Source organism: Nelumbo lutea, chromosome 7 (assembly GCF_056320005.1).
Source record: "Nelumbo lutea isolate HS-2025 chromosome 7, American lotus-T2T, whole genome shotgun sequence".
Taxonomy (NCBI): domain Eukaryota; kingdom Viridiplantae; phylum Streptophyta; class Magnoliopsida; order Proteales; family Nelumbonaceae; genus Nelumbo; species Nelumbo lutea.
In genome coordinates this window covers 456,124-462,525 of record NC_142690.1, presented here as the reverse complement: position 1 = coordinate 462,525, position 6,402 = coordinate 456,124, and the positions used below count along the sequence as shown (strand labels likewise).

The 6,402-nt window shown below is 36.2% G+C and overlaps 1 long non-coding RNA gene across 3 annotated transcripts; it reads left to right on the top strand.

The window, feature by feature from the left end:
• Positions 1-3,982: 3,982 nt before the first annotated feature.
• On the top strand, positions 3,983-6,402 carry LOC148844462 (uncharacterized). 3 transcript variants are annotated; one of them, XR_016102351.1, is made up of 3 exons: positions 3,983-4,111; positions 4,738-4,822; positions 5,727-6,402. It is a non-coding gene; the product is annotated as an uncharacterized LOC148844462 (long non-coding RNA). The 3 variants fall into 3 exon arrangements; XR_016102350.1 differs by lacking the exon at positions 3,983-4,111 and adding an exon at positions 4,367-4,657; XR_016102349.1 differs by lacking the exon at positions 3,983-4,111 and having other exon boundaries at positions 4,687-4,822.

The following is a 6,402-nucleotide window of genomic DNA, read 5'->3' as shown; positions in this document are numbered from 1 at the left end:
CAAACAACAGTGAAGTAAAATCACTTACAGAAGTAGACAGTACATCTTCAGTCCACCACAAATGGCGAGAGAAACTGACACGAGAGGTTATCAAAAGAGACCGCAAAGAATCGGTAATAGGAGGTCCGCAAAAGACGGAAAAGCCCCAAACATTATAAATGCTACTAGAGACTGTAACTGCCGTTCATAACCACTGTTGCTGGAGAATTGCAAACAGAGCTGATCATGAACCGCATTTGCAAGAGAACAGCGAATTGACTTAACCATGGACGGCAAAACATAAAGCAACATCCATTAGTATCGGTCGCCCAATAGACAAACGAAAGGGGGGAAAGGAGACGAAAAAAAAAGGAGAAAACCAGATGGGAAGAAAAATGAAGAATGAAAGTAGGGGGAAGAGGGAAGAAAAGAAACTAAAAAGAGAAAAAACAACGAGAAGAGAAAAAGAGGATAATGGGAAGGGGATTCCCAGAAGGGAGCCACCCCCAAAAAAAATCGCGAGTGAAAATCAGACGACAAACAGAGAGATCAAAAGGAAACAGATAGAGAAAAACCAGAATAGATAGTTGTACCTTTTCAGTAATCAGTACTACAGAAATGGCCTTTTGTTGTATTTTGATTCAAAACCATAGTCTACAGAGAAAGAAAAGCAAGCAAAAGTAATTAAAGTGGGAAATAAGTATTTGTATATTTAAATTGTTTGATGGTAAGCAAAAGTGTTCAAAAGACAGGTACTGACTAACATGTGCGCAACTGAACCGAAACCCAATTTCCGCGCTACACCCGCATTTTCGAGCTTGTAGTTTTGCACCGGAAATGACATCCACATGCAACTAATAATTTAAATCATAACCACTGAAAAATATGTTCAAATCCGACATTTTTTTTTTCTTTATTTTAATCATATACTTCCTATTCGTGCCCCATGTTTTTACTTTTTCCCCACTAAGATTCGCAGCCAGATGGTCCAATTCTTCTCACTAGTTAAACCAATAAGATGTTAATTGTGTCCATTTTCTATATCTCTTTTGGGTTTTGTAATTTAAGCCCTGTTTGGTGTATTTTTTGTGCAGGTTGTTAGTTTTTTAGAAGTTAGGCAGTTCGCATTTTGATATTTTCCTGTTTAGTTAAGAAAATATTTAATTGTCGAAAATCACAGTCTTGAAAAGATATGTGAAGCCCATTTTAGACTATTTTCGAAAAGGTCCAAATGGAGCTTTTCTCATTTTTTTTCAATTCATCTTTGTATGGACAGATATGCCTTAACCAAACAGTCTTTAAGTCGTTAAGATCTTAAAATCTTGATGCAAAAGCTTACATTGTCTTTTGGTTGTCAGAACTTCCAGAAGATCTTTCAAAAAAGACTTGTCAAATGGCCTTTTAATCTTAGCCATGAATCACCTAGTTTTTCTTACAAAATTTATTTCTTGAAATAGCAAATTAACATCTTGGGAAGGAAGTGCAAATTAGCACCTGGCCAGGCGGCTATGTGCAGAAAGTAGGAACTCCTAGAGAGATTTTTGTGCTTATAATTTAACGTTGTATATGACATTAAGCAGAATGAAATGTTGGATTCATGTAACACATATTTATGTGCTTGTAATCATCATATTTATATGGAATTTCTAATTTTTAGAGTTTTTTTTTCTGTTATTACATATATACATTGCTGGGGAACTCTGGCGTTGGTGATCATATGTGTATCCAGCCCGCGTAATCTCCTCAATGTATGGTGATCATATGTTATAGGATTCCTAGTTTCCTACAGATACAGATCTCTTTATTTCTTCACCCTTTAAAAACAGAAAGAAAGAAAATTCATCCTCAAGATCGAGTTACTTTCCAAAGAAAAAGTGGAAAATCATGTGACCCACCAGGAAAGGAAATCAAAAAGACAATCTTGCTACAAATGATGAAGGAAACAATAAGAAAGAAAAAAAAATAGTCCATCTGACCCACACGATCCCTTCATGAAAAGAGCCAAAAAGAGTGGTCTTTTTCGCTCAAATCAGTAGTAATGTATCCATGGGATTTATCATCCTATATATGCCTATAGAGTTAAATTGCATTTTATTGATAATGGCCCACTTCTTCATTTGTTTATTTATATATGAGAAGGCCTCTAAATAAATCAATGAACAATTAATTAACAACTTACAAGAAGAGCTCCTTTCATTGCTCAATGTGCGAGTTCCAAGAGATTTGAAAATGATGGGATTATTTTATTGTGTCACCATATTTTTTTATTTCTTTTTCTTTTCTATTAAGTGGACAAAATCTAGTTTGAGTTTGACCCACTTGATTTTATTCCACCAGATTAAAAAAAAAAAAAACACCTCTGTTAGCTTAAGAATATGGTGGGGTGATATTCTAAAAAAATCCCGAGATGTATGTGATTGTTTTCCCAAAAAAATAATCATGTTTACCTCTTTTGGATAGAGCCAAAAGTTACCAGATATGTATTAATAATCTCTTCCTCCCCCCCCCCCCCCCCTCCTCACATGCAATCAGCAATAGTACTTTGTTCTTGATCAACCAATTTTCCCTTCATTTTAGGAGAGAAACCAATCTGGTTTGTCCAATAGAATTGATAAATTCAACCAATAAAGGAATAATGGTAGCTGTAAAATTTCATCACCCCAACTTTTTTTAGAAAAGGTAACAGAATTTTAATAGATTAAAAAAAAAGAGTACATGAGAAGATAGGAGATGTACAACATAAAAGGGAAACCCCTGGGGATTACACTGGAATCAAGTTGTCACTACATCTATGTGTGCTCCTAACTTAGCTAAACCAAGAAACTTTGTCTAATACATGGCCCACAGTTTTAGCCTTTCTTCCCCGCCCTCGTGGGCCTCATCTCATTTCTTTTTACCTTTCTATCTACTTCGGTCTTGTGCACGTCATAGTCATATGTCTCCTTTAGTTTTAGTTTCTTTCATATTCATAATTCATGTATAGATATAGAGAAGCCATCTTTTATTTTCTTTTCTTATCCGCCTCTCCTGCTGGGACAGTCGCCAGCTGCCACAGACTGTGAGTTAGACCCACTTACAGATAAGGTTCAGACGGGTTGATGGGTCCACACTAGCAGGGTTTAAGACTTCAAGTTCATAAAAAGGCCTTTCTAGAGGTGAGGCTGTAATTTCTCAGGCTTTTTCTTTTACCAATCATATCATCTTCCCCTTTTCTTAGTAGGTACCAGAGAGAGAGAGAGAGAGAGCGCTTCAGAAATAAAATGGGGAGACAGTTTTCCCTTTTTTGCAAACCAAGGAACATGGGTCTTGTTCTTCCCTGAGAGAAAGAAGGAATCCTAGCTTTTATTTTTTTTGAATGTGTTAAAGCACGAGCTAGTGGCCAAAGCCAAAACGGCAGGCCTTGATCCCCGAGTCCCCTCTCCTCCCTAGATTAAAACACACTTGGTAGGGCTCCACTGCCCCTTATTTCTTTCCCCATCCATCACCATTGAAGTCTATTTTTCTTTCCTGCAATATGCATTTGAATGAGACCTTTTTATCCTACTGTCAGCGAGTACAAGATTTCCATATTCTTGTGGAAGGAAAAAACACAGAGATACATCTCCACTGCTGGATGAATATAGAAATTTGTCTTTTATTTTGCATTTTCACTAGTTATTCCTTCCTCTCCAATTTTCTTTTTCTTCTTTATTTTTTTCTTTTATAAATGTATTGTCCTGACCTTTGGAGAAACTGTAGCCTGTAGGAGGTACACATTAAATTAAGTATTCCTAACTTGAACTCCCACTATGCACAATATCAAGAGTGAATCTATTACGCCCCCCCCTGCTAAAGAACTAAATTATAAACTGGTTGCTGCATTTTTTAAACTGTCTTTTATCTTTGCTTTGCCTCTTTGGTCTTTACTTGTACACTTCTCTAGATTGTAAGCAGTGAAACAATTCTTACCTTGTTTCTAGCTAATTTACTCATTACCTTGAATATGAATTATGAAGCTTCATATGTTAGAAGAATTTGACTTGAAGAGATATATGAGGCGGGGTAAGTGGACCTTAATTATCACTAGTTCTTTATTGTGTGTTGGGCCAAAACATGATCCTTTTAGCAGCTGTCCTCGTCTTCTCGACTAAAGGTAATGCATCAACTTGTAATATATTTCAGTAATAATTTGCTTCAATTTGTTGCTGCCTCTTTCCCCTTCAACTTTATATAAGGATGAGAGCCTTCCCCATTTGTACTACTGTTCTCTATCTTCTCTTTGCGTAGTCCTATGGCTATCCTTTCTTCATCTTTATTAACTTCATCCCATCTTCCCTTCTTTGGATGCTTGGCTGAACAAACCAGCTCTCTTTCAGCTATATATACTCTCATCCATGGCCTTGCATGTAGGCTCAGAAAGTATGGTGCAGCCAAGGATGACTTGCCGACTCTACACAGATGGATTTTGCTTTTCTTCTTCAAGACTTTAAGAGGATTTGCAGAAGCTAACTAAGTCGGCGAGTTGTCTTTGGCTACATGTTTCTTTCTGATCCTCATGCTAGGCCTTGGGTGATAAAACTAGCTAGCTAGGGAACTTCTTCAGGAGTTTCGAAACTACTGATCTGTCCCACTTCTCTTTCTGGTTGCATCTTTCTAGCTACTGTCTTTTTTATTTATTTTTGGACGCCACTGTCTAAAAGTATGATGACTTGATTTCTCAATATATTGTTAGCTTCCATTTGTTACTAACTTATACACTCACCTGAGCCTACCTTTTAGATCTATTTATGTTGCAGAAACTCTTCAAGCAGCAGTTAGAGATTCAAGCATTTCCTGATGATGTCCTTCTGGTATTGAAATGCAGGTTTGACTCTGTTGAAAAGCTGCTTGAACACTCTAGGCGATAGGACTGATAATGGGAAATATTGGATAATAAAATAGAGATCCACTAACTTCAATGATCGTAGTTTAACCAGTAGAATTGGTATTAGCTAATTTGACTTATAAAAAATGTGCTCGTGGTTTGCTTTTATCACATTATAACTCGATTAACTCCTTCAAAGTAGCAGTTGTTTGTGGATTTAATCAATAATAGTAAAGATTATAGAAGAACTAGTTATACGAATTGGGAAAAAGAAAAAACTTCTTTGTTATATAATAAAGAGCTAGTTATTACATATATAACTTGGACAATGTCTCTCTTGGTCAAGTAATTCACAGCAAACGGACCTGAAAATTAAAACAGAAAAAAAGCCCTTCCTACTTATATATGTTTCTGATTCTTCCTTTTCCTCATCCTGTGAAGGGTAAGTTTACTGGTTTTTCTTGATTCAAAAATCAATATTCAAGGATCTTAGTTAGAAAGAGATTGATTATTATTGTGGTACTGCTATTTCAATAATGTGTATGCTTTTATTTCTTTGGTGAAATCTCTGTAAGTAATATATATGTGCAATATTATGAAAGTGAAGCTTACCAAGAATCAACCATACTACTTGCTTTATGTTCATGCTGTGACATTGCAGTTTAATTATTTGATAACAAATGGTAATCAAAATGCAAGGTTTTGATCCTATATAAGATTGTGTGGAGTGTGGGATGTATATTCTTTTCTTTGCAACTCTAATCTGCTGATTAAGTATATACAATTCCAAGACTTCCTCTTTCTACTTCAAAAAAGCAATATTGATTATTTTTTTGTGGCTTGTTGGATATTTGTTCTCCATTTTTCTTTCTTTCTTGAACTTTCTTTCTGTTTGTTTGTTTAGGTACTACTCCTTTAATTAACTTGGACTGGAATATTAATCGGGAACCAAAGGACTCTCTCCATATATATATATATATATATATGGAGTCTCCCTATGGTCCAGTGTCTCTACGTTGAGATCAACATACCAATCAATCGATTACATTGTTAGAAAGGAAGGAGCTAGCCGATGAGGTAAAGCCAGCCTATTGAATAATTTGATGAAGATTTGAACAGTCCATATATATATATATGGAAGAACATGCATGGAGTGGCGGTGGTCCAGGTTCCTCCGAAAGTCTGAAGGGAAATGGCCTGGTCATCATATCTGGTTAGGGAAGGAGAAAGGATCCTATATGAGAGAGGCTACATATCTAGCTAGCTATGATCAGATATATGGAGGATCTTAGAGACTGAGAAGGGTGGTCAATTGTCAGCCATTTGCTTGATCTTAGAGACTAAGAAGGGTGGTCAATTGTCAGCCATTTGCTTGGTCTTGTACAGCTTCTATAATCTGTTCTAAGTTACTACTTAGTAACCTGGGACTGGGGGGATTCAGTTCATTTCCGATTTGTATGTCTATGCTCTTTACTTGATCAAATTAACCCTGATCGAGTTGCTCTCTTGACCGCTAGCTGGCCCTAATGCCCAAATGAACTAGTACTGTTGCATGTTTATACTATAATTAATTAACGTTC